Source organism: Leptonychotes weddellii, chromosome 6 (genome assembly GCF_054177405.1).
Source record: "Leptonychotes weddellii isolate Sample4059 chromosome 6, ASM5417740v2, whole genome shotgun sequence".
In the NCBI taxonomy this organism is placed as follows: Eukaryota; Metazoa; Chordata; class Mammalia; order Carnivora; family Phocidae; genus Leptonychotes; species Leptonychotes weddellii.
Window position 1 is genome coordinate 29,401,669 of NC_138374.1, and position 27,253 is coordinate 29,428,921.

General features: G+C 45.1%; 1 protein-coding gene and 1 long non-coding RNA gene across 47 annotated transcripts in view; both read left to right on the top strand.

The window, feature by feature from the left end:
- SORBS1 (sorbin and SH3 domain containing 1) overlaps positions 1–27,253 on the top strand; it is a 223,372-nt gene that overhangs the window by 61,796 nt on the left and 134,323 nt on the right. For all 46 annotated transcript variants that reach the window (XM_081823747.1, XM_081823754.1, XM_081823757.1 and 43 more), the window contains exon 2: positions 1,550–1,634. The gene's annotated coding sequence lies outside the window, so the exon portion shown is untranslated. The remainder of the gene's footprint in view (positions 1–1,549; positions 1,635–27,253) is intronic.
- On the top strand, positions 5,455–20,432 carry LOC145722165 (uncharacterized). Its single transcript, XR_014146242.1, has 2 exons — positions 5,455–11,174; positions 11,386–20,432. It is a non-coding gene; the product is annotated as an uncharacterized LOC145722165 (long non-coding RNA).

A 27,253-nucleotide genomic window follows, 5' to 3' on the forward strand; every position in this document is an offset into this window, starting at 1 on the left:
GCAACTTTTTTTTTTTTTTTTTAAGATTTTATTTGTTTTTTTTGAGGGAGAGAGAGAGAGCGCTAGAGAGAAAGAGAGCAAGCCCAAGTTGGAGGTAAAGGAAGAGGGAGAAGCAGGCTCCCCGCTGAGCAGGGAGCCCGACGACACAGGGCTTGATCCCAGGACTCTGGGATCACAACCCGAGCTGAAGGCAGATGCTTAACCGACTGAGCCACCCAGGAGCCCAAGGATCCACATTCTTGAGACTGTCACATTAGGAAGTGAAGCCTTAGGGAACCTAATGGAATTTACCTTCATTCGTCAAAGAATAGAAGAGTATGGCAAGCCTTTCAGTAGAGCGGGTTGAATACTTCAACTCTATCTCCTTGACTTTAGTATTAGCTTTAAAAGACCCATACATGCACACCTGTGTATATAAAATATTTTTTGTTTTACAATATGGTGCCTAGATTGGCAGTCAAGAGACCTGGGTTCTAGAATTAGCTCTGCTTCTAACTGTGGGAGTAGGCAAGTCAGTTTCCTGCTTATACTTTTATAATATGGAAGTGTTGTACTTGTCCAGGGATTTCACATGCCTTCCAGAGTGGGGTACTAACTTAAGTTGCTGATGTGCCTTACCATTTTTTTTCCTCTTGGAACTCTGCCCCTTTTCCTTTTACATTCCCACTTTCGTTAAGTAGAGGGAATTATTTCTGTATCTCTCTCTCTCTCACACACACACACACACACACACAAGACCAAAAAACCCAATAATACAAGGGCAGTGATAACCACAGCTCTCTCTGCGGTGAGACAGGTAGCGGTAGGGAGTGTGGCATTTTGGAGTAGCCAAGCCTGCCTTGAAGGGCAGCTGCTACTTAGCACAGCTGATCGTTTTTAGACATGTGGAGGCCATGTTGACTGATTTTTGGTTGTTGTTGTTGTTTTGGTTTTTTTTTTAAAGATTTTATTTATTTATTTGACAGAGAGATAGAGCCAGAGAGCACAAGCGGAGGGAATGGCAGTGGGAGAGGGAGAAGCAGGCTCTGCACTGAGCAGGGAGCCTGATGCTGGGCTCTATCTCAGGCCCCTGGAATCATGACCTGAGCCGAAGGCAGATGCTTAACCATCTGAGCCACCCAGGCGCCCCTGTTGTTGTTGTTTTAAGAGAGCTTAGAAGTCTGGGTTTTTATGTGACCTCTGTGATTTTTAAGTTTTGGCTCAAATTTTCTAAACCTATCTTACAGATCGATTGTAATACTGCTATAAGCTAGATGTAACCCACTGAGCTTTCAGTTTGTGAGCCCTGTTATAGATGATCTCTAAAGCTTCTTTCTGTCCAAGGTCCACTGATTCTAATGGGGACCATTTCAGCTGGTGAACTAAAGATTCTTGTTCCAGTTGGGGAAGTCGGAGAAGAGAGTGGTGGCTGGAAGAGGAGGATGGGGGCGTAAGCCTAAACAGGCTGCCTGCCGATTGGTGTTTTGGCTGGCCTCCTTGGGGAGAGGCCACAGAGTGCCTGATTCACACCTGATTCACTGATACATGTTTTGTATCTTTGTCATTGCAGGGGCTGGCATTTGTTGGAAGACTTTGTGAAACCTTCTCTCTGCCCAGAGCTCAGGACCAATGCATCCCACCACCTTAAACCACTGGTAAATACGTGTTTTGTTTTGTTTCCGTTTCTGTTTCTTTTTTCTCCCCCTTTTTTCCTTCCTTCCTTCCTTCCTTCCATCCTTCCATCCACCCATCCTTCCTTCCTTCCTTCCATTCATCCTTCCATCCTTCCAGCCATCCTTCCTTCCTTCCTTCCAGCCATCCAGCCATCCTTCCTTCCATCCTTCCATCCATCCATCCATCCATCCTTCCATCCATCCTTCCATCCTTCTTTTCTTTTTTGAAGGAGAGAGAGCACGAGCATGTGCAGGAACAGGGGAGGAGGAGAGGGAGAGCAAATCCTAAGCAGACTCCACGCCTAGTGTGGAGCCTGACATGGGGCTCCATCCCCTGACCCTGAGATTGTGACCTGAGCAGAAATCAAGAATTGGATGTTTGATCGACTGAGCCACCCAGGCACCTCTGTTTTGTTTCTTCTGCTGTAACGAAAGGAAATATTTTTGGTGGACTGTAGAATGTGATTTTCAGAGACCACACCGTCCTTACTGTACTAGGAGGAAGAACACTGGGCTGGGCCGAGGCATATCTGGGTTCTGATACCTACGTGGTTCTGCCACTTCTACTGTGGGATCGCAGGTGAATTGTTTGACCTCTCTGGGCCCTGGACAGGAAATGAAACCTGTCTTGCTAAAAGAGATCCTATATCTGAGAATGCTTCATACAGAATAAAGTGCTGGACAAATAGAAAGTAACCCTATTTAGCTTTGAGATGTAGAGCTGGGTAGTTCTAAGCTAACAAATTAAAATGTGCACAGGTATTTTGGAAACACCGATCTTAAACACCTATTTTCTGAGTCTTCCAGAGTGGTCCTTCAAGACCTTTGTATTTTCCTTTTCTCCCCTTTCCCACCACTGCTACAGCTGCCCTTTTCTTGAAAGACTGAACTAACTGCATTTCCCAATTACCTTCATTTTTATTTGAGATCAGATAAGTTCAGTTAACAAATGTTCCTCATTTTTCCAAAAGAAACTGAATTACTCATCACAGCAGGTAAGTGTCTTGCTTCTGTGACAGTGGAAGGAGGCAAATATCTGTTCTTTGCAGCGGTGCGTTGGGGCTGAGCCGAGGACGCTCCGGGGAGCACCGGCTAGTTGATGTTGAAGGTCTCGTGTGAGCTCTTTGAGGGGAAGGACCACCATGAGCCAAGGAGGCAGTAGGACCCATGTGTCTGGATCCCCACCACTCTTTGTTGAGAAAAGCCGGTTTGTTTGCTGACTGGCTGGTCAGCTGCCACCATGTGGACCAGGAGCTGGTATGACCTAGTGAGACAAGTCTCAGTGGCATGGCCAGGTGGGGAGCTCGCGGAGTGCTGCGGGTTGGTGCAGGAAGGACATGCAGTTAGGACAGGCAGGCCCAGGGTTAGAGACCCAACTCAGGCATGGGAGGCTGGCCAGATTGCTGTGTCTAAAGGGACACAGTGGACATTCTGGGTCCTACAACCAGAGTCCCATCTGGTGGGCAAGAAGAGCTCCATGGTGGGGTTCCTCAGGGAAGCAGATGGTCTCAGGTGGGTGGGCCACTACCCATTCAGCAAATATGTATTAATACCTACTGTGTGCCAAGGCACTGCTCTGGGCATTGGAGATTCAGGGGTCTAAAGGCAGACTGTGTCCATGTTTCTGGAGCTTAGATTCAAGTAGGGTGGCAAATAATGTGAGCTCCAAGAGGGCAAAGATCTTTGCTTATCTTGTTCACTGGATATCCCCAGCCCTTAGAAGAGCACTTCGCATGCAAACATGATGGATGTTCACTAAAAATTATTTTATGAACAAAGTAAATCACTAAATAATAATTTCAGGTAGTAATAAGTGCCATGGGGGGAAAAAACCCCAAAATGAGTGGCTGGAGGGACTGTTTTTGAAAGAGTGACCTGAGAAGACTTCTGTGCATGGGGGAGAGAGGGGGAGAAATTCTGTGCAGAGATCTGAATGGAGTGAAGGAATCTTGGGGGAAGTGTGTAGGCAGACGGAGCAGCAAGCAGAAAGAAAAGCCTTTGATGTAAGCTGAGCTTGGCGTGATAGAGGGACAGGAGGGCAGCCAGTTTGGCTGGCCTTGAGCTGGGACGTAGGTATGGGGAAAGTGATATGAAGTGAGATCAGTGGCAGGTAGGAGCCAGATCTTGTAGGCCATGATAAGGAGAATGTGATTGGACAACACTGGAGAGTTTGAGCAGAACAGTAATCATCTTTGTGCTTTACAGTTATTTCTCTGGGTCCTGAGTGGAGAATAGACTTTGGGGGCAAGAGTAGAATCAGTGTAACCTGAAGGAGTCCAAGCAGGAGATACGGGCACGACTTGGATTAGAGTGGGGATTATAGAATGATGTGAACTGGTCAAGCTCAGGATATATTTTGAAGGTCGTGCCTTCTGGGTTGGGTATGGGGTGTGAGCAGAAAGAATCAAGGATGAGCCTAGTGTTTTTGGCTGGGTGAATGATGTTGCTGTTTACTGGGATGAGGAACAAAGAGGGATGTGTGGCGGGGGACCCTGAGGGTTCAGTTTGGACATGTTAAATTTGAGGTGCCCATTTGGTATTCTCCTGGAGATCTAGAGTTGGCTGGGGCTGGAGATGGTATCTTTGAGAGTCATCAGCATGTAGATGATATTTAAAAGCTAGGAGACTGAGATTACTTAGGTAGAGAAAGGAGGACTACGTTGGATTTGGACAGAGAAAGAGGCAAAGGGTGGATTTTCCATATAAAATCCCTAAGAGGTGAATGAAGACACATGCTAATGAATATGGCATGATTTCATGTGATAAGAATATAAATTATTCAAATGAGATAATGATATAAAAGTAGTAAAGCCTCACCTTATATAAAAAACTTGAAATATCCAAATTAAGAGAATTAGTTTTAGAGTTGCATAATTTTAAATCAGGTCAGCTGAGTGAATTATAAACTGCATTTATGCAATTGGCACATGGCTGTGTCTTTGGCTGGCAAGCAGAAGGTTCCAGCATCTTTTGCCATTAATAGCCTGTAAACTACACTGTTCTTTATCTGTACTAGAACTTCTGCAAGCCATTTTGATGACTAAGTTTAATTCACTGTTAATTCACATTTTGGGTTTTTCATCCTATAATCATACCATCCAAAAGTTCATTATTTTATTTTATTTTATTTATTTATTTTTAGAGAGGGAGAGGGTGCAGAGGAGGAGGGAGAGAGAGAGAGAGAATCTTAAGCAGGCAGAGCCTGATGCAGGGCTTGATCTCATAACCCTGAGATCATGACCTGAGCCGAAATCAAGAGTCAGACACTTAACTGACTGAGTCACCCACGTGCCCCAAAAGTTCATTAAATGAAGGCTCACTAAAGTGAAAAACAGTGCATGAAAGTCATTAGTTGTGCAATCAAAGTTAGATATGATCACATTCTATGAAAAGGCCAAACGCCTTTTTTTGGTTTGTAGAACCACAATGTAGGAAATATTTAGAACATCTCTGAAATATCAAGGATAAATGTTATAAGATAAAAAGCAGCAAAAATATACCATGATGGTTGTAGGAGAGAGATGCATTTCAGGTAGCACCCATGTCCCTCAACTGCCATCGGCTGACGGGAGGAAATCCGTTCTGAATCCTACACATTTTTATCTATTTGTGGGCTTTGGGCACAAAATGCACCGCTCCATATTGTTTTTGTCCGTTTTTAAGACAAATCGCCCTATTGAGCTTCAAGCACATTCTCATTGGGTTCCTTAGTTTTTCCATTTTTGCACTACCTGGTGAGTTTCTTTCTTTTTTTTTTTTTTTTAAAGACTTTATTGATTTGAGAGAGAGAGAATGAGGGAGAACGAGTACATGAGAGGGGGGAGGGTCAGAGGGAGAAGCAGACTCCCTGCCAAGCAGGGAGCTCGATGCGGGACTCGATCCAGGGACTCCAGGATCATGACCTGAGCCGAAGGCAGTCGCTTAACCAACTGAGCCACCCAGGCGCCCTCCTGGTGAGTTTCTTTAGTCTTGTTATCTCCAGGCCCCATAGACATTTTCGCTGCCTTCTTGAAGTCGCCCCTCAAAGTTGGCTGGCCACCTCCCTGTCCCCCTGGACTTCGTCTCTGACTGCCCTGGTGAGCCTCTCAGCCCTCTCCAGAGACTTTTCAGGATCTTTTAGGAATCCCTTCTTTGAGGACACTGTCACCTCTTCCCCAGGCCTGGTCTTTTCATGCCTTTTCTGGACATGACAAAATAGGAAACCCATGCAGCTGTTGAGGGCAGTGTGATAAGCAGCCTTCTAGAATGTACTGTTTCAAATATTGCTTGGGCAATGGGAAGCCCTAACTTGCATTTTCATGTATTTCCAAGCCCTCATATTCCATTGAAAATATTCTCCATGGGACTTCTGGAGCATCTAATAAACATTGATTATGTAGCATTCTCTATCCATAACCAATGGTTTATAGCAAAATGAAGCTTTCAGTGGAATGGAATGTCAATCGTGATGATTGACACCAACCCAGGTTTTAATTTTGTCTTTTGGAACTTAAATATGATTAAAAAGAATGAAACTTACTGACAATCATGGGAGGAGGATTTCTCCTCCCTGATTCCTTCTTAGTAAGTGCTTTTAGGAATTAAGAAAAAAAAAAAGAAAGAAAAGGCTAGTACCTTCTCATGTCCTCGGAGACTGAGTGGTCAGGCACTAAAAAATGGTGGTATCCTCCTTAAGTTGAAAAGCAGAACAGTGCCTTGGTGCTTGTATGCATGTAGACCATCTCAGGAGGAGATGCTAGAGAGTAGTAGCCTTTTGGGGAGGGCAGTGGTGTAGGAAGGATGCTTACTTTTCATTCTATACCCTTTTATACTTTAAAAGAAAAAAAAAAATCCAAAGTGGAGTCACTTGTGCTAAGCCCCTGTCCGCAAACCAAGACTTAAAACCTAGCCTAACTATGTAACCTTTAACAGTCAATCTGGAATTACCTGGTCAGCACTACTGAGGAGGGGATCTGCCTGATAGACCCCTGCCTTCCCCCAAAGGAAGGTGACCTTACCTGGAACAATCCACTAGAATAACTTCTTTGCCCCACCTCCTTCTGCCTATAAAAAATCTTCCATTTTGTGTAGTTCCTCAGAGCTCCTTTTGCTAGATGGGAGGCTGCCCGATTTGTGACTCAGTGGATGAAACTAGTAAGATCTTTGAACGTACTCCGTTGTTTTGTTTTTTAACAACTTCTAAATTTTTTTGTATCATGTTTATGTATTAGCTTTAAAAAGCATGATAAGTATCCCTTTTAGCCTTTAATATATGACCTAGAAATAGAAAGCTTAAAGTTCCTTCATTACTTGGTTTTTTAAGTGCTCTTGCTCGATGTGTTTTTGGATTGAAGACATTGCCTGTTGAGTGTCCATTGCCTTTATTTGTTCTGAGGCTCCATGTTCATCAGCAGGTTGGGACTAGGCTTCTTTAACTTGAATTTCAAATTTTTGCATATATTTTGCATATATCAGTCAGTCCAATTGCTTTCTTTCCTCCTTCCTTCCCTTCTTTCAGAAAGGATTTAAGGCTGTTTCTGGCTGATATTTTATTCCACAGCTTTAGACAAAATATGAATTTGAAATGAGGTGGGCTTGCCGTGAGTTGAAACACAAATTATTGCTGTTTCAACCGGACATCTCTCTGCCACCGTTTGAAGCAAAGTATTGTTGCATTGTGGAATAAGACATGGAATTTGGAATCCAGTAATTGACAGTTTCTAACCCCAGAGCTCAGTCCAATTTAAAAGCAACTCAAATTCATTTTCCTTAAGAATCTCAGCTACTGGAGGGAAATGCTCAACATGGAATTTGCATGAGTTGTCACCTTTCCTTAAGTGAAGGCTGGAATTCAGGGTCTGATACCAACACTGCAGGGTCCTACGCTGCTGTTGGGCCATGTGCCCTTGGAGGCAGCCTCCGCAGGGGTCAGTGTCTAAAAGTGTCTCCCTGGGCTTGCTGTATTGGTTTGTGTCACCAGAGTTTCATAGGGTCACTTTCTGGCCAAAGTTACCGTGTCCTGCAAAGACAAGCTATTCATTTCTGGCAGCAGTGACATTTTTGAGGTGTTGGTATTTCTCCAGGAGATTTACACATTTGATTTTGTACTTTTCAAACAGGAAGTTTGATCACATTTGTCGGCCATGTGTAAAAATAAGATATTTTTCTCCTTTTCCATCCAGTGACCACAAATAGAGAGTGAGTAAGCTCTTTTGCCTTTCTTTTTCCTCCCTGGTTTGGGGAAGTAAACATTAGATGGTACTGGTCCTGTCACTAAAACGGGGAGCTCATCATCATCTCCCGTGATTACTGAACATCATGGGAAGAAATCATTCTGATCGCTCCACTGACTAATTTAGACCAGGCACCATCTGATACCTACCTCACAGCACGGTGCCCTCATCCTGCAGTCTCCTTATCAACATGGAGATGACTCACTCTGTTTTCCTCACTCAGAGAGATTTTCTCTGGTTTGCTGATTATGGCAGTGATTAAATAAAAAATGGCTCCTGCAGAGGTATGCTGGAAAAAAAATAACTGCTTGTGCTTGAACTTGCACAATTGAACTTTCACCATTATAATCAGTTAGGTATTGTTTCTTAGGCTTTTTTGGGAGAGGGCTCAAGAACCCCTCTAAGGTACTTATGCACAGGCCCAGTCTGCATATATAATACGTTCACATTTTTAGGAGGTGACACCCCTCCACCCAGTTGTCATGCCTTCTTGCTTAGTCACACAAACCATTAGCTTACTCTTATAAAAGTGACTCTGAGTGACAGGTTACCGGCTCTGTATGGCATTTCTGTGAGAGAAAGATTAGGGAAGATAGCTCTGTTCAAAGCAGCCTAACCTCAGTGAAATTTGCAACTGCCAGAATTGTCCCAACGTGGACTCAAAAGCTGGAAATACTCTTCTATTTGAACAAAAAAAGGGAAAGAGATACCTTTACCTTTTTTGCTTTCCAGCAACTAATTTCGTGTTTTTCTCAAGTTCATTTATTCCCTCTTTCTGCCTGCCTGTTCCAGAGAAAAGTTATTACAGAGGAATACAGGTTTTAAAAGAAGTATATAGAGATCATCCTTCATTTTCCAACAAAGTTTGTGTTTCTAGATGTTGCATTTGTTCCCTGAGTTAATTACGTTTATGGCATCCTGTCTGTTGTGGCAGGTTGCAAACTAGCTGCCCACAAAACACCAGTTTTAAGTTTTTTGAAGTAAGTGGCCAGAATTTTAAGTCAGAAGATTTCGCATAATTTGATTTCTAACTCCTCTTGACAATTAGAATATGTTGCAGTATCGAGCCATGTTCTTGCATGGGAGCGGCGTGGGCTAGAGTGAGAACCAGTGGTTGTCCCCTTGGTTGGGGGTGGAGGGAGGCATTTGGGTTCCAGTTTGCTGTAGTCCCCACACCACCCACTTATCACTTGCTTGGCCCTCTCAGGCTTTTGGTTTCATAACCCATGACTTAGAGTGTCCGTTTAAAACCTATTCTTGAAAAATCAGGGGATCTTGAGGTTCAGCAAAACATCATTTTTGTATCCTCCTTTATAAATAATGGAAATTAAATTTAAGATGATAGGGAGAAAAATATTTGGAGCAGTGGAGTAGTGAAAACAAATATTTTTTCCTTAAAGAGATTTGTGCATATTTCAATGAGAGGAAGGAAAGAGAGCAATAATGTAATTTTTGGAGCATTCTTTACAAATACCAAGTCATTATATTAGTTTTGAAACATATCATGTACTCTGCATAATATGGTTTGCTCATAAAATTACCATGTTGGGAACATTTATATAAATCTAATTATATTTTCTCTTTAATAGTTCCCTTTTTTTTTTTTTTCCTTCTTTCAAATTGAACTACTGAACTTGAAGGAGCGGAACATTTTTCAGGGTTTTTTTTCCCCTTGTTACAATAAGACCAAAACCTAAAACTGGATGACAGAAGTCACCATTTTCACGAACCACAGTTGTTAGTTTTTGAGCCCTGGTACCTTCCAAAGTAACTAGAAAGGTTACAGGAAAGGAACTTTGCACCAAACACGACCAAGCCAACACACCAACCTAACACTTTAATAAGGATGTGAATTTAATCTAAACCATTCCCATTTTATGAGCTTTGTGATGGGCAGTTTGTTTCTTCTAATAATCCCTTTTTTCCTCTTAAAATTATTCTTGTAACCTCCTTGTAAGCAGAATGCTAGCCAGAATGCAGACAACATCTTTGTCCTTCAGTTTCTGGGTTTAAAGTGCGAGCCCATCACCGAGGAGCCAGGTCTCCTCACCCTGGCCACCTGCAGGCCCTGACTTGCCACCAACCTTAGAACAACCTCCCCGCCCTGGGCTTCATTTCTTTCTTGCATTAAATGAGATCGTATCTGGGTTCCCCTCAAAGGTTAACTGCCTAGAATTCTCTGTCATATGTCACTCTCAGTTCTGGGCATGAGTTTTGGGAAGCTCTGCTGTTCTGGCCCCATAACAAGTTTTACGGGGTTGGAAGAGCAGAGTCTCAGTGGAGAAAGTTCCTCATGTCATCAGGAATTCCTCATGCTTGCCTCTAATATACGTGGAAGAGCTAAGTGTAATGGGATTTGTACTCAGCAAGCTCTCAGCACAACCCTGCACTCACTGCACTGGGAGAGAACTTGGTAGCTCTGCTTAGTGGATGGGGCAGAGGTGAACTAGGAAGAAAGATTTTTATCTTCTTGGCATTCTGTAGAATATTTCCGATGATTGGTGCTCCCAGGTCTGGAAGTGGACTCCTCTTCACTAGCTGGACAGTCTTAACACTTGAATTGTACAATCCTGGGTCACACTTTTCCTTTATGTCTTCGTGGCAGGTCCGACACCAGTTCCATACCATCTCTTGGCCACTGTGTGGCAAAACTGTTGACTGGAACAAATAAAAACATAAATAAATAAATGGCAGACAGAGAGGCTTTCACAGAGTAAACAGGACATGTTCTAGAATATGATTGACACAGGATGGTGTCCTAGAGGCCGCTGTGGGTGTTTTGTGGTGGGGCCATGTCTGCAGTTGGCCGAGAGTGTGATCGGCTTCTTTTCATTGGCTGACAGCGTATAATGGCACATAGAGCATGGAAATAGAAATAGATACACATCCATACACATACAGTATACTGTATGTAATATACATTAAATGTCTTGTATATGGATTTTATATTAAACCTTTCTCTTTTTAAGATTGATTTTATTTATTTGACAGAGAGAGACACAGTGAGAGAGGGAGCACAAGCAGGGGGAGTGGGAGAGGGAGAAGCAGGCCTCCCGCGAAGCAGGGAGCCCGATGCGGGGCTTGATCCCAGGACCCTGGGATCATGACCTGAGCCGAAGGCAGACGCCTAACGACTGAGCCACCCAGGCGCCCCTGGATTTTATATTAAATATATTGGCATACTTGAGGACATTTATTTCAGAAATAAATGGCGCTGCCATGATTCTGTGCTGCTTGAGTCGGCTGTGTGTGTCGGAGCCCAGCAGGGACCAGAGTCTGGTCTTGCAAGGGCCTCGGGGTTGTTTTAAAGGCTCTGACAGGGAACCTGGGTGGCTCAGCCGTTAAGCGTCTGCCTTCGGCTCAGGTCATGATCCCGGGGTCCTGGGATCGAGTCCCACATCGGGCTCCTTGCTCGCCGGGGAGCCTGCTTCTCCCTCTACTGCTCTGCCTGCCGCTCCCCCTCCTTGTGCTCTCTCTCTCTGACAAATAAATAAACAAAATCTTTAAAAAAAAAAAAAAAGGCTCTGACAGATTCTAGGCTGCATTCTTCGTTCACATGCCTGAAGATACTGTGGATTTTGCACCGCTTTTAGATTGTCTCTTCAACATCAGATTCATTGATTTGTTTATTAAAACAAATCTCTTTGTCTCTTCAACATCAGATTTACATTTATTTGTAGTCCTTTATTCAGATGACAGCTGTGGAGTAGCTAATACTTACATAATGCTTTTTGGCCTACGGAGTATATCCCCGGACCTTATCCCACTTAGATGTGCTTGTTTCAGAGTCTGGTCAGATGCGTGGGCAACAGCCCGCGTTGGTCGATGACTGTGGTTTTTGTTTCTTAATGGAGTCTTTTTACTTTCTTTTGTACTTGCGAGCAGATATAGCCACAGCTTGGCCGGGGTTATTTAGGAAGGAACTTGGGACAGGTGGACAGAAGGGTTGCTACGGGAGCTGGGCTTGGACAGTCATGCCCAGGAACAGAGGAGGTGGAAGTCCTCTACTGAGCATGAGTGGGGTGGGTGGGATGTGCTTGTGGCTCTGAGGAAGATGGAAACTATTTGGCACAGCTGCCATGGGCTGGGCACGAGGGGCGGAGCAAGAGCAAGGCCTGCCGAGTGCCTGGGAGGAAACCTAGTGAACAGCAGGTGTGGCCTGGCTGTGTGACTCCGGGACAAAGGGAGAGGCTGGAGGGCGGGGGGGTAGAGATTGGACGGTTGCTTGATGGTTGACCCAGTGTAGGCCTACACCCACCCTGAGAGTGTGGCCATGCAGGGAGCTGTTGAGGTGGACAGCAAGGAAGTTGAGGGGGTCTGGGGATGCTGGGTGGCAGCTCTTCTTAGCATGGCTTATGAGGCCCTTTAGCTCTGAACTCCCACCATGCATGCCCTGTTGGGTCATTCCTGTGTGCTATTTTTTTTTTTTTTTTTAAGATTTTATTTATTTGAGAGAGAATGAGGAGAGAGAGCACAAGAGCGGGGAGGGTCAGAGGAAGAAGCAGACTCCCCGCTGATCAGGGAGCCTGATGTGGGAACTTGATCCTGGAACTCCAGGATCGTGACCTGAGCTGAAGGCAGTCGCTTAACCAACTGAGCCACCCAGGCGCCCTCCTGTGTGCTTTTATTACATATTATTCCCTCAGCCAAATTCTTCCCTCCTCCACGCGCGGGCCCAGGCGTCGCTGCTGGGACGCTGTTCCTGCTTTCACTCTGCTCCCTTCTCTGCTGGGTGGGCCGACCCTTCGCCCAGTCCACATGTCTCTCCCATGGCACTGTAGAGACTTGTTTACAGGCTGCTGCCTGGTTCGTTGAGTACAGGACTGTCCTCGTCCCTAGACATGCAGAATGTATTCAGCAAATGTTTGCTGAGTGGAGGCCTGACTGCTGTGTTGCAATATCAGTTTATAGCAGACTATTAGATCTGGAAGAAAACTGTGAGATCAGCTGGCCCAGAAAGAACTATTCTTTTTATAGTTCATGGAGAACAGAAACTCAGAGAGGGTGAGTGCCTGACCTGATGTCACACAGCTTGCTCAAGGCAGAGCTAGGACTCACATTCACCTTCTCTGACTCCAAATGCCATGGCCTTTGCACTAGGGCCACGGAAGCCTCCAAACTTGTCTGCGCGGGACTTCTAAGTGTGTGAAGAGGGCGAGCCTCTGCCTCTGCCGAGCCTGTGGTCGCGGCCTCACGTCCCCGTTCACAGGGGTATGTTATCTCCTCCTTCTCCCAGGGAGGAAAACCGTGTCCTGACAACGCGAGGAACTTTTCCTCTGCATTGTGCCAGGTTTACAACAGCCCTTACCTCACCGCTTCCCCTTCCCTTTCCGGGTTTGTCCTAGTTTATCTTTGGTCAGGGCGAGCATCGGCAACTGTTTCTAAGTAAATAGAGGAATTGCGGACTCAGGGTTGGCAGTGTCCAGCATTCAGTGCTTCAGCCTGTCCCCTTCTAGCTGCTGTCATTGCTGCTCCCGTCTCCACATTGCCCTGATGGAGCATGTGTTCAAGACTGGTCGTGCACAGTGGAAGTTTCCTTCTTGGAGCAAGCAGAGAGCTGTCAGAACCCTGAGAAAGGGAAGCCTTCAGAGAACGAGAGTGGGCATGTGCCTGAACCATTCTGTACCAGTAGAAAAGACAGGGTGTCTGTCGGTTTCCAGACCCATCCTTGGAGAACGCAGTACATTGGGGGGGTGTCTAGAAATGCTGCTTGTGTATTTTCCGTCTCCAGAACTTGCCTCTGAGCTTTTGGATGATATCTGATGTGTAGAATGTTCCATCTAGGGTTAAAGTCTTGGTGTGACGGAGGGTGGGGTGTGGTGAGTTCCCTTACTGCCTTTTCATGGATGACGCAGTTTCGTGAGGTTGGTTCCAGTTCACTGTGGATCATCTCAGCTCCCTGCCCATCACCCCTGGTCCAAAGTACCTCAGGGTCAGTTCCAGGACTACAAGGTCCACTCAGTGCTGGGAGGCAGGGTGACTGGTGTGAACCTTGGGGTTCCTCTGTTAATTGACCAAACAGTATATGCCCCCCCCCCAAAAAAATGCCCGTTTTGGTAAAAATACTTTAGAGACCAGGGTCTTCAGATTTTCTTTTTTACTTTAGGGAACTCTGCAACACTGCTCTCCCTTAGCACTTCCATATTCCTCTCTTTTTCTTTTCTTTCTTTTTTTTAAAGTGAGATGATGTCCAGTGCCCCCAGTAGCTCAGAAATCCTGTGGCTTGGAACACGCCCAGTGTCTTTGGTTTTGCAGGGCTTCCAAAGCCACTTTGGACCTTCTTGGCTCCCAGCCACTTAGGAGCCTGTTTCTGATTCTCCCTGGGCTGGTCTTGAGTTCCAGGTATTGAGCTACAAGTACATCAGCCAAGGATTTGGATTGCATCAGGAAGTATCTTGATTTGCTATATTTTCTGCTTGGCATCTACTCATTTCCTCCAGGGACATCCCTTTCCTTGGGAAAAATAACTCCAAAGATGCTTGTCTGACCGATGAGCTAATAAGAAGGCACTCCAACCAGGCGCTTCCCTTTAGGGATCTTAGCCTGTCAGTCACAGGTCACTGGGTGAGAAGGGTATCACCCAATGTTAAGTGTTGCTGACATCCACTCCCCCGACCCACCCTGCCAGCAGTGGTCCCTATGTTGGCTAGTTTGAGAATGTCGATCTCGGAACAGAACCAGCTTTGACTATAGCAGATGTTGACCAGAAGGTGTTTCTAAGGTATCAGCTATCACACTGCTGGTGTCTCCTAAGACATACCCTAAGTAGAGGCCTCCCTGAGCCCCCACAATGAGCTCTCATCCAGGTGTGTGTACTCTTTCTCTGTGGTGCCGTAACTTCTCTGTAGTTACGAATGAGAGCATTAGAAGGGGCTCTGTTGGGGTCCCAGAGCTGAGTTGGGATCTCAGCTGGAAGCTCTCTGAGGATCATCACAAGGACCCCCTCATGCAACTAAACTTGACTGCTTTTTTCAGAAACCAATTCAGGATCTTGGAATTTGTGTGAAGCAGGTGGTCAACCAGAGTACTACCTCCTCCCCAGTGTCCCCCCTACATGCGTAGACTTTACATGTATTCATCTTAAATTTCATCTTGTTAGATTTGATTCACCTTACAACCTGTGAGGAACTTTTAATATCCAGCTTTTGTCTCTTCACAAGGTGACGAGCCCTCCCTCATGTGTATTACCTCTAGATATAAGCCTCATGTATGGGACAGGGCTGAGTCCACGCGTCTGACAGGCTGATGGCTCATTCATCTCTGCATAAATCTGCCTCAGTGCTCCTATTCATATTCACAAGAATATCATTGAACTATTAAAGCCCAGCTCAAGGGAAGTTACACTCATATGAACTATCCATCTTATAAATCTAACAAAAACGGGAATTGGTTAATCTGATACTTATTTATAGTGAACCTCTGTCAGTTTTTGGCGATTGTCACTCTTTCTTGGGTATTCATCTATTTAATACTCCAGGCTAGGGGTGCCTGGGTGGCTTAGTTGGTTAAGCATCTACCTTCAGCTCAGGTCATGATCCTGGAGTCCTGGGATCGAGTCCCGCATCGGGCTTCTTGCTCAGCGGGGAGTCTACTTCTCCCTCTCCCTCTGCTCCTCCCCCTTGCTCATGCTCTTGCTCGCTCTCTCTCTCAAAAAAATAAATAAAATCTTTTTAAAAAAATACTCCAGGCTAGAATTCTGCTGGACATGAATGCCAAGCCTCTTGGCATATACTTCTAGAATCTTCCTTTTGTGAATTAGTTCCATATCTTTGAACACCATTCCTTTCTTTGAGGTTTCTGAAGGATTCCTGACAGTGATTCATCTGTGACACGTGTCCGTACTTTGGCTGTCTGTGGATGTGATTCATCTGAGCCTAGAAACCTGACTTGACTTAAAGTAGCTGTTGCTCTCCCAGCTCCACACCTGTCTTCCACTCCAGTTGTTTCTTACCAGAGTTGCCTTTTCCATCACGAAGAACGTTCCCTCAGCACCGGCGAGGAGCTGTTTCTCTGCTCTCTGTAACATGACACTGGGTTCCCCAAGCAGGCCTATACTTCTTTGCTTTTCTTGTCAAGCTGATCATAGCTTTGCAAACAAACCAAAAAACAGAAACCTACCCCTGATGGTTATTCACATTTCTCACGTGTTTTAACGCATCCCAGACATTAGCCTTTTGGACTTTCGTCTGACTGATAAATGCTACTGTCCTTTGTTCAGCCTCAACTCTGTTCTGTCTTCCTGTGGCCCAGACATGAGAATAAAGCATTCCATGCTAGGAGTGCTTTGCAGCCATTTAAAGGACTTTACAGGGCCTTCCTGGCTGTAGTCTTCCCTGGCCTCTTTGGACCACAGGAGTTTTTCTCCAAGCTTAGATAACCTCTGCCTCCCTGTTTGCCTTTCCAAGACTTAGCTTCTCACCATCGTGTTCTCGCTAATTTTAAGTTGTGACTGGCTCTCTGGGCTGCCTGGTATAACCATGCAGAGCTGAGTTAGTGACTCAGGACAGGAGTCGGCCATGTTGACCGCCCAGAACTTTTATTCCCACCCTGACTCCCCAAGAGACCAGCTCTTCAGAATTCCCACCCAGGGCAGGGCTGGGCTGGGTCCATGGATACCTCTGCCAGAGTTGAATTCTCAAGGAGCATCTGGGCCTCTCCCTGAGCTGAGGCAAAAGACCAAGGCCGCCCAGCCCCTGGGTCAGAGAGCCAAAGGAAGGGAATAGGCGAGGGATGGGCCAGCAGAGCGGACGGGCTGCCTGAGCTGGAAGCAGGACATCTGGGGGAGGCTGGAAAGTTTGCTTTCGATAACTCTGAGGACTCTAATGCGGGGGGCCCAGCCACAGGGTGTTCCACTTTTTTGCAAGAGGAACTCGGTACTGGGAGAGTGCCCTCTGAGTCGCCATCCTATTTTGGGATGAATAAGTCAAGGAGCAGCTCTATCCTGGCGCCTGGAAGTGCCTCACATTCCCTCATTTTAGACTTGCCATTCCTATAAAGAAAAGCTTCTTAACTCCTTTACAGATTCTGGATTGTTAAGACTCAGGCTGGCTGGAAGTTTATCTCTTTACTGTCTATGGACAAAGATTTACTGGAAAAATCTCAGTAAGGGATGTTGGTTTAGGGAAAGCTTTTTAGAGGACCCACTTTAGGAATGTGCATTTGCATACAAACAATGAAAGTGCTAATTAAAATGATTCTCACATAGTCATTTTAGCAGTGCAGGGACTGCTGCTTGGCAACATTTGTATAGTGGAAATGAGTGTACTTGGAAATAATAAAGTAATGCTCCTTTCATCCATCTAACCGGCTAAGACATATTGAGCGTCTTCTGTTTGCACAGAACTGGGCTAGAACCAAGGGGGTTGGGCCTGAAAGGTCAAGAGTACAAAACCTGATGTTTGCCCTCTAGGGTGACCGACCGAGGGGTTTCCCGGGACATGAGACTACCTAGAAAGTCCAGGGAGAACCCGGGTGTTTGGTGATCCTACCTCAGGAGTTGAAAGATTAATAGGAATTAACAAAGTACCTGAAGTGTTCTGTCAGTGGAGACCACACCTGTTCACATTGTTTTAGAAATTGTCTGTATTCTGCCCTTAGGGTTTTTCCCCCTCCAAATGGAGTAGTCACATTCCCTTTTGAAACCACATACTAACATTTCAAATCTTTCTGCCATCGTCATCCTTACTGGCATCAGCTCTCACAGGGCACCTGCTGTGTGCAGGGCTCTGGTCTTTGGCCTGTTAGGTGGGGCTGATTTAGCATTGAGGTGCTATGAGAGCCTTTCCAGCTCCTGACGGAACACCACCACCAACCCCTTGCCTTTTTAAAAAAGTGTTTTAGGGCGCAGAAGGGGCAGAATAAATATTTGTGGATCAGAGCTTATTAACGTGGCGGTTAATCGTGCTCAGGCCAGAGTCACATGGACTTTCACATTCTCTCTGCCGTGGGCTCACTTCATGATCTTGGCTTGCTTGTAATTTCACCTCTGAGCTTCATGTTCCTCATTTGCGGAATCGGGATTAATACAAGGGGTTTATTATAATACATCATCATCATCCTAACAATTACGACAGGCTCCATAGTATAGCGTATGATAGAACAGAGTCTGGACTCAGACGACCAAAGTTCAGAGCCCGCTCCCTGGTTATATAACCACGGGCAAGTTATTGAGCCTCTCTGGGCCTTCGTTTTCTTACCTATACGACAGGGATAATACTAGTACCCTGTATCAGAGGATTGTTAAAAGGAAGACTTGGACACGAGTCTCTGAGTCTTCCAAGGTGATGAGGGCAAGTTAGTATGACAGCATTCCAGGCAGCTCCTGCCTGTGGTTTTGGCAAAATAAAGCCATTGTTTGGGTCTCAGCTTTCGGTTAAAATTCCGATGTAATCTCAGGCCTGTGTTTAACGCTGCCCGCCCTCATTTCCCCTTCTCTGATCTATATTCATGTATATCTCAATGCTATATATGCATGCTTATCTTAAAAAATGTACGGCTCGCACAACACCTTGTGCCTGGTCTGTCGTGTTACATAAATATTTGCTAAATTTTAAAAACTATAAAACTTACTTTGGGTTATTTTAGATTCCTGTGAGATTAGATAGGACAGATGTTATTCCCTTGTCACCTGTCTCTTGTTGTTGTATCCGAGGGGCACAAATGAGAAGCTGATGGGTTAAAATGGTTTGCCAAAGGGAGCCTGGCTGGTAAATGTGGAGAGCGGGCCTAGAACCCATGGTATTTGCAATGAAAGATAGGGTACCTCTACACATTTATCAAGGGCACATGGGTGTGCACAAAAACATTAAGCATTTGCTATAGTAAATCTGGTGATCAGTGAATAGTGTATTTACTACTTCTCTCCCTACTGCCCTCACTCCAATGTGCCGTGATCCCCTGGTGTACTGCTAACTGATGTCCTCTGTGAATTCCAGTATTGAACTTGTTCCCTGCAGTTGGGTCTCTGAAGCTTCCTAAGGTTGCCAGTTTAAACCTTGTCCAGATCCTAACTGCCTACTGTCTGGCCATACTCCCTTTGGAGACCAAACGATTCTACTGTGTTTATGTACCTCCTTTCAGAGACCCTTCAAGGAGCTGTTTCATTCGGGGGAAGCCCAGGCCAAACAGGAACACTTCCCCTCCCCCTGCCTTTATATTTGGTATTGAAGCAGTTCATTTCTTGTAAGGAACTTAGTTATGAAAGGGGTGTATCGAGGAATGTGAATATCGGTTTAAAACACTTGTATTTGCCAGTCTCTCGTTGCTTAAGCAGATACCCTTAGATTAAAATATGTTCATGTGTGTTCATTAACATGGACACTTTTAAAACATGCTGCAGCGTCAGGGGTTAAAATGTAAAATTCTATATGAGCAGTGAAAGGTGGTTTAGTACTTAAGTCCTATTTTTGAGCTCTGGAATTCAATTCCTTCCTGTTACCAGCTGAACCTGGGACTGATGTATTAGATGAAAATATAGTCCTATCTTCAAACGTGGACAACAGGACATTCTGTCCTCCAAATTTCAGCGTTTGAATCGGCTGTTGCAGGAAACTTGGCACCCTCTCTTTCTTTTCAAAATAGTAAACAGAGATGATGTCGCCTCAGGTTTCATCTGATGGGGCTTAGATGCTACTGCCTCATAAAGGCTGATTCATAGACAAATGGGAACTAATTATAGTAACTTAAAAATAATGTCCCCGTTTAAATTTGGCAAGGCAAGATGCCTTGCGTGTTTTGTAGGACATGAGAGACTCCATTTCTTTAGTGGCACGGAGGTGACATGCCCATTGCTATTTCAGCCACACAGTGGCTGTGCTGGGTCACTACCGGCCCTCTTCATTTGATTTTGTTAGGGATTTCTCATGCTTTCTCGTGCACACCGCGTGCACACACATTGAAACACCTCTTACTACTATCTACACAGGGAATTCTTCCTTGCTATTTATCCATTGCATTTTTAAGAAGCAGGTGTCCCAGTGGAAGAAAGTGGATGGCATTTTAAATTTATTTTTTTAGTTCTAAGTATTTCGAAATCACTACTATGAAAAATTATTCAGTGAAATGAATAGAGAATTATCACAGGGTGTTCTGGTCACTTCTCACCCTCCCCACTCAGAATTAAGTTGGAAGACATTCCATTGTGATTTTCTTCAAATAACTTTTGTCTTTGAATTTGCTTTAAATAAGTAGGTGATATGTGACCATGTTCAGAATTCAAAAATTAGAAAAATATTTGTGATGGAAAGTAAATCTTTCATCTCTCTCTCTCTCTGAATTCCTGTGCCCGGCCCTCTCTTCAGAAGCAATGCTGGGCACCGGTTTCTTGTAAACTATGCTGGAGATTTTCTCAGCATCTGTAAATCTGTAGGTCTGTCTGTTTTCTTCCCGCAAATGACTTCATACTATCCATGGTGTTTTGAACTTGGCTTTTCTATTTAACCATAATCCTAGAAATCATTCCATCTCACATTTTGAGCTACCTCATGGTCGTTGGTAGTTTTGTTGTTTCTGTTGAGTAGATGTGTCAGAGCCCATAAACAGTCGTCTATGAATGGTATTTAGGCTCTTTTCCTCTTTTGCTACTAAAATCCTGGAATACTGATAATCCCATACATCTGCTGCGGGATAGGCACTCCCTCTTGGGTAGTTATCAGTGTGGGCTCTAGAGCCTAAGGGCCTGGGTTTAAGTCTTAGTTTCTCCATTTACTGTTGAACTCCATGGTCTTGGCCAGTTACTTCTTCTTACTGGGCCTCGGTTTCATCATTTCTAAGATAGTCTTTATCTTAGAGGCAGGATGTGATGATTAAAAACCTTGGTCTGTAGAAAGCTTACAGACAGTGCCAGGCGTGTCGACAGGTCTGTACCTGTTTACTAGTGGTGTCATTTTGCATGATGTGGAAACATCTGAATTTGAAGATGTACCTATCTCTGCGTGTTTCTGAACCACTCCTGGTAATACACAGCTTTTGAGTGTGTGGGTTCTATCCTAAATTTACTGAAATGCCATGTTTCTCCTCCCCACCCCGCCCCCCCCCCATTTCTTTGTTGCTTTTGTGTACATCCTGGAGGAGAAAAGGAAAGATTGAATTTCTGGCCACTCATGTGTCCAGACACCTTCAAAGGCATCAAATGCATTGCCCATGGTGATAATTTTTAACAAATGGTTCAAAAATTTCCCCCATCCATAACTAGCTTAGAACTTTATGATACTTAAATATGTTACATTTTCGGGGCGCCTGGGTGGCTCAGTTGGTTAAGCGACTGCCTTCGGCTCAGGTCATGATCCCGGAGTCCTGGGATCGAGTCCCGCGTCGGGCTCCCTGCTCGGCGGGGGGTCTGCTTCTCCCTCTGACCCTCCCCCCTCTCGTGTACTCGCTCGCTCTCATTCTCTCTCTCTCAAATAAATAAATAAAATCTTAAAAAAAAAAATATGTTACATTTTGGCAAATACATTGTGTGTATGTGTGTATGACTCAAATTTATTTAATGATTTCACCATATTTGAAATTATAACTCTTTGGAAAAGACTGGAGAGTGTGTTTACCCTGGTTTAGCTAACTTCAGGAGAAGGTACAGGGTCTTACGTCACTTATAAATCTTACAACGTCAAAGACCACCACCTTTGGATTCAGACAAACCAAAGCTAAAGTCCCCATGTAGGTGTTTGCCAGGTGTTTGACCTTACACTTGCAGGGCGTTGTAAATGAAGACATCCGTCCACCTCATAGGACTTTGAGGTTGTCGAGAGAGAGTCGGTGAAGGACCCAACGGTGTATGGCACAGAGCAGGTGTTCACGAACCATCAGTTCCTTCACCCTTCCTGTCCTGCGTCCCACTTCCTCCTGCCATCAGCACAGCCCCTTGGAAGTAACCTCTCCCACCTGAACCCCAGTGTTCTTCGTCTCCACTCTCCTCCTGACTTGCCCTGCGATTCACCAGTGTGCTTTCTCTGCTTCAGCTGGGAGGGCAGTTGATATCCCAGTGGTTGTCACTTGCATCTTACCCGGTGTTAACCAGTTTTCAGTGATGCTGCAAGTGAGTGCGTGAGAGTCAGGCTTGCCGTTTCCCTACCCTAGCGAGGTCATTATGGTTGCTTGGAAAGCGGTAGCCAGCGATAGCACTGCAAGGCTGTAATTAGGGGCCACGGTGTGTTAACGCTAGCTCCGGAAGTGATCATGGAGAATGGTGTTTTCATACTTGGCTATTCCTTTTGAGAAAATGTGCTGTAGCCAACTTATAAAAATTATTTTCCCAGATAATTCTTTTTTTGGGGGGGAGGTAGGTATAGGGGAGAGGTCTTGAAAGTGTTGCACTTCATCAAAGCTCCATTAGAAGGCACTTGCAGAAGGCCTGTTTTGACCGTTTTACTCCCACTTCCCAAGAAAAGCGTGAGTCAGCTGGCTTATAGACTCGGTGGCCAGCTTTGCTTGGCCCTTGGTTTAATGTCTTGGAGGTGGGCTACAGGGGACCCGAGCAGGGGAAGTGAAGCTACAGCTGGAAAGGGAGCAGGAAGACCTTTGCGAGATCCTCCAAATCACTCCTTTGGAGAGAAGCTACTATATTTTGCATGAAGTGTTTTGCTGTGAATTTTTGAAATAGCAGTCACACTCATATTCAAATGTAAGAACCAGGGTGCTCTCCAAAGACATGCACAGCCAGGTCCCTTCCATTCCGCAAACAAATATTTGGATGATAGGAACCATTGTTGCCACTTGGAATGCTCTTCCCAATTATCCTTTTTTTTTTTTTTTTAACTCAGGCTTTCCTATCCTTTCACCTCTAGCGAAATCCCACTGTCCAGTTTTTGTAGTTTTTTTTGACTCTGGACTGTTTGGCTGTTTGTTAGGTAAAGCCTTATGTGTTGAATTGTTAGTTATTAACCCTGTTGTCATGTAGATTCATGTAGGCGGTTTCCTGTGTCAATGCCTTGGCTTCTGTTCCCCACAGGGTCTTCACTCCTTAGGCTGGGGCACTCCCTGGCTCCCGAGCCACTGTAGATGGGTGTAGGGCAGTGGTTCTCAAAGCGGCTTCCTTCCCACAGCAGCAGCCCCCCGAGGACTGTTGGAAATGCACAGCCGCCCCGCTGAATGAGACAGTCTGGGGGCCGAGCTCAGCAGTCTGCAATATTCACGAGCACTCCTGGCTGGCCGCTGTATGATGAAGTTAGAGACCCTCTGGTATAGGGAGAAGAACTGGGGTCTGGGGGTCGGAGAGGTCTAGGCCTGATGCCACCTCTGCCATTTGCTAACTGACTTTAGGGAAGGGAGTTTTTCTGTTTCTTCTCTCCCATTCCAGGGGTAGTTTGTAGAAATTTGTTCTGCAGGATGTTAACGGGGACGCTAGAGGGAGGGGTGGGGCAACCGTTCTGTGGACAAATAAATGAACAGAATGCTGCCTTACTGAATTGCAACAGGATTCCCTATGGCCAGACTACTCAGATGCCTAAATATGTCACTGAGAGTCACCGTGGAAAGACGTTGCAAATTTGTTAGATTCTAGAACATCTTTTCTGACAACAGTATTTTGTGGAGCATGTTTTGGAAGATGCTGGCCCAGGTGATGTGTGAGGGTCCTGTTAGCCTTGCGATTTTTTTTTAAGATTTTATTTATTTATTTGAGAGAGAGAGACAGCAAGAGAGCACAAGCAGGGGGAGCAGCAGAGAGAGGGAGAAGGAGGCTTCCCGCTGAGCAGAGAGCCTGACACGGGGCTCAATCCCAGGACCCTGGGATCATGACTTGAGCTGAAGGCAGACGCTTAACGACTGAGCCACCCAGATGCCCCAGCCTTGCGATTTCACAGCCCTGTAAATGAGTGCGAAACTCCGAAACTTCAAACTCAGGGTGAATCAGACATGATGCCAGAATTTATAATTTGGGTAAATCAGACTTACACAACAACTTGAGCATTGGAACAAAATGGAAGTAACTAAACATTGAAGAGTAAAAGGTTATATATTTTTATTTATTTATTTTTAAAGATTTTTATTTATTTATTTGATAGAGAGAGACATAGCGAGAGAGGGAACACAAGCAGAGGGAGTGGGAGAGGGAGAAGCAGGCTTCCCGCGGAGCAGGGAGCCCGATGCGGGGCTCGATCCCAGGACCCTGTGATCATGACCTGAGCCGAAGGCAGACGCTTAACAAGTGAGCCACCCAGGCGCCCCAAATTTATATATTTTTAAAGGAGCAAATTTTTCTTAGGTAGAAAACCATATACTAGGGGAGAAGCGGGGAAGGCAAGTCAAGGCAAATGTCACTTACTAAGCATATTGGGAGTCCTGGCAGGAATCCTATGGCACATTCAAATCAGGTAATTTAAGGAGATTTAAATAAAGGAACTATTTATAAAAGGTGTAGGCAGAGTTTGGGAAAAGCAACAATGGTTGACGCAGGACTCATTCCTCTGTATGTACAAGGTTTTTCACGTATCCGGTTTAGTCCTCACAATCACCCCAAAGAGAGGTTTTATTATTTCATGCTTTGCAGAAGAGGAAAGTGAAGTTAAAGGAGGCAAAGGAAGTTACCCTTCGATGCTAGCTGGGGAACAGAGGCCCAGTCATGACGGCTCTGTCAGACTCGCAACCCGGCGCTTTCCCCGCACGTTTCTTTAGGAGAACAGCCTCTTTCCCCTCCGTCTTTCTCCGTATGATGAGGCTGAAAACACTGCTCTCTAGAGGCTCATGTTCTGAGCCAGATGTGTTGCTCTGAGTAATCCGTAGACAGAAGATAGTGCATTAGGCAAATATGTAAATTAACAGAAGTGTGCAGCTTATATATATGGGGGAGAGAAAGGCGGGCAACAGGCAGTTCCCATGTCCAGGTGGGTTGGGGCTGTGGAAATCTGTCATCCATCCTTTTTTGGGGATCGGTCCCATTCTAGAAAATATTTTTGGAGGCTATGGGAGCCATTTGAAGGGCGTGAATGAGGCCGCTTAGCTCGTTGGGGCTGGGACGAGATAGAGGGGAACTTTTGAGACATATGGCGCAGCTTGGGAAGGCTTGCTGTGGGAGTAGCATGCAAGAGTGCTCTATTCCTAGGTGCTTCCACCAAATGGAGATGGTGCTGGTGGCGGGAGGTGGGCAAGTGTGTGGGAGAAGGAAGAGGTCATGGTGGGACCCTCAGGTGCTTCTGACTCCAGTTTTTATACTGGGGCCACACTGTCCAGTGAAGTGTCCTTAGCCTAAGACCTTTGTTAGAGATGGTAAAGGTTGAATTTTCTAAGAACGTCTCGATTTTTACCTCCGTCAGGAAGTTTCAGATACAAATGCTTCATTCCTTTTATACCCTAAGAAAATTTAGAAGTCCTGTTTCTGAGGAGGTTACTTTTCCCATGTCATGTTGAGTTTGGGTTGGCTTTTACTGCTCAATTAGAATGTATCTTATGGTCAAGTCCTCTTTATTCCAGAAAACAAAAACACCTCTCAAATACCGTGCACAAGCCCTGCCTTTGAAAACATCTGGTAAAAATAACAAGTCGCTTGGAAAACGGTGATTCTCAGATGCGACCCCTGCCTCTTTATTAGCAGGGAGTCACTGGAGTAAACCTTTATTTCCTGTTGCTTCCACACAGCGGTCCTTCACGGAAATATTTTGCATGTTTCCTTAGGCAGCAGGGAACCTTGAAGGGCAAACAAAGTGCGGAGGCCCCGGGTCGGAACAGAGATGCCGTCTCTGCCTGGTCGCGCCTCAGAGGGCCTGGGAGAGCCCGCCTGGGCCTCGGAGCTTTGAAGCTGTGCCAGGCCTCTGCCCCAAACCGCTCAACACTTCAGCTCTCCCCCAGGCACCAGCAAGGCCCCACCTGCCACACCTCCAAGCTCTTTTTCCAAGAGAGGTGTTTTAAAATAGTCTTAAATGTCAGATGTATTTTTTTTCCCCCACAACATTCCTCAGACATCTCATAAATTATTCTGCAGTGAAACTTTAATAGGGATGCTTGGAAGATGAAGAGTTCTCATCAATGGAGTTTTTGGTAACTTAGACAACTGTTAACCCCAAGCCCTCCTGCTTTCTCCACCCCAGAACTCATTGAAGACAATCACAACTAGGGAGAATTTCCCTGAAACCGTGCTTGAGGCTGTCTTCGATGACAGGAGGTCTTAGGTTCCCTCATAATGTTGTATGTTAACTTGAGTCCTGTGATGTTCCAATATTTGACTCTTTTTGGCTTTCAGGGCATTTGATATGGTTCAACCTGATAATGGTAAAGAAAGTTGAGGAGTTTGGGGCGCCTGGGTGGCTCAGTCATTAAGTGTCTGCCTTCGGCTCAGCTCATGATCCCGGGGTCCTGGGATCGAGCCCTGCATTGGGCTCCCTGCTTGGTGGGAAGCCTGCTTTTCCCTCTCCCACTCACCCTGCTTGTGTTCCCTCTCTCACTGTCTCTCTGTCAAATAAATAAAATCTTTTTTTTTTTTTTAAAGATTTTATTTATTTATTTGAGAGAGAGAGAGAGAGAGCATGAGAGAGGGGATGTCAGAGGGAGAAGCAGACTCCCTGCCGAGCAGGGAGCCCGATGCGGGACTCGATCCCGGGACTCCAGGATCATGACCTGAGCCGAAGGCAGTCGCCCAACCAACTGAGCCACCCAGGTGCCCCTAAATAAAATCTTTTAAAAAAAAAAAAAGAAAAGAAAGTTGAGGAGTTTGAGCTCAGTGATTTCTGGCTTCACGATAATATCATGAGAAAAAAAGGTTTTTTTGTTTTGGTTTGTTTGTTTTGTTTGTTTTTAAGAAGTCTGTGTTACCCACCTCCCTTGCCATTTGCTTCTTAGGAAAATAGGTAATGAAAGATTCTGGTTGCAGAATTTGCCATTGCTGCTCACTGTCTGCTGTCACAGACTCTACATTGGGGGCTTCTACAAATATGCGTCCCACCTACAGCTACAGACCTCTTGGGTTCAGTGTATGTGCTCCTGGGGGTGAGCATGTGAGCCTTCTTTTTGCGGGTTTTTAGTCTGTTTTGTCTTACGGTTGTATTTTACATTATGCTTACTGACTCGATTTATTTGGTGACTAGTTTCTGGAAAACTGGAATTTAGGGGAGAACTTAAATTATTTATTGGTACAAAGAGATAGAAAATTTGAATTTGAGCTATCCTAATAGTCTTCAGTGTGTAGTACAATGCAGAATCGTGGTCACTGATGCTCTCTAGACGCCTTTTGGTTCATAGAAAGATAAAGTGTATTAAGGATTGTAGTATACTTCATTTCATGGTATTTCTCATTCTTCAACAATTGGACATTGTTGTTAACCAGTGTCTTAGTCTTTTCAGGCCAGTTTAACAAAATACCACAGACTGGGTGGTTTAAAAACAACTGAAACTTATTTCTCACAGTTTTGGGATGTTCCAAGTCAAGGCACCAGCATGATCGTGTTCTTTTTTTTTTTTTTT